The following is a 674-nucleotide window of genomic DNA, read 5'->3' as shown; positions in this document are numbered from 1 at the left end:
TTTTTAAATTTGATTTCAACTTTTCGAGATAGGGGAAAGAGCGAAAAAAAAGTTTTTAAAAAACATGGAGTTAAGATTTATAACTGAAATCAGATTTTTCCCCGCAAATGAAGTCACTGAACGACGTAGAACACATCCAGGACGTGCTGTTGTGTCACATCAGAGATGGGAGAAAAAAAACACGTGCACTTAGATTTGGGAAAAAAATTATGTAAATCCGTAAAATAAACAAAATATGATTAACAATATAAAAAACGATTAGATAAACACAAAAAATTTAAAGTTACAAAAGTATAAAATTGTTTTAATAAACGAAAAGGTTATTTATGTATAACCCCGAAGGAAAAACGAAAATTAAACCCCAATTCAGAATGAAAAAAGTGAATTCACCCCAATTAAAAAACAAGGAAAATTAACAGCCCTATTTTTGACCGGGAAACGCACAATAATTTGGGTGCGTTTTTGGGTTTTTTTGTGAATTGCCCATCATTAATTCGGTGAGAACATAAATTCGCCTTTATTTTAGTCGTCTCACACGCAAAATTCCCTTCGTGTGTTTGGGGGAAAAGTCCACCTGTCAATCAACCCATTTATATTTCCCGATCCCCCTTTAAACCTTGTATGCAAATGGAACTTGGGGGACATCACGGGGATTTAATAAAAAGGGGGAATTG

The 674-nt window shown here is 33.7% G+C and overlaps 1 protein-coding gene across 1 annotated transcript in view; it reads right to left on the bottom strand.

Moving 5' to 3' along the window:
• Positions 1–674, bottom strand: part of LOC119586432 (transcription elongation factor SPT4-like) — a gene marked incomplete in the record, with an annotated part of 66681 nt that overhangs the window by 9201 nt on the left and 56806 nt on the right.

This window comes from Penaeus monodon, chromosome 21 (genome assembly GCF_015228065.2).
Source record: "Penaeus monodon isolate SGIC_2016 chromosome 21, NSTDA_Pmon_1, whole genome shotgun sequence".
Classification (NCBI taxonomy): Eukaryota; Metazoa; Arthropoda; class Malacostraca; order Decapoda; family Penaeidae; genus Penaeus; species Penaeus monodon.
Note: the sequence above shows the minus strand (reverse complement) of the source record. Positions and strands in the feature narration are given on the sequence as shown.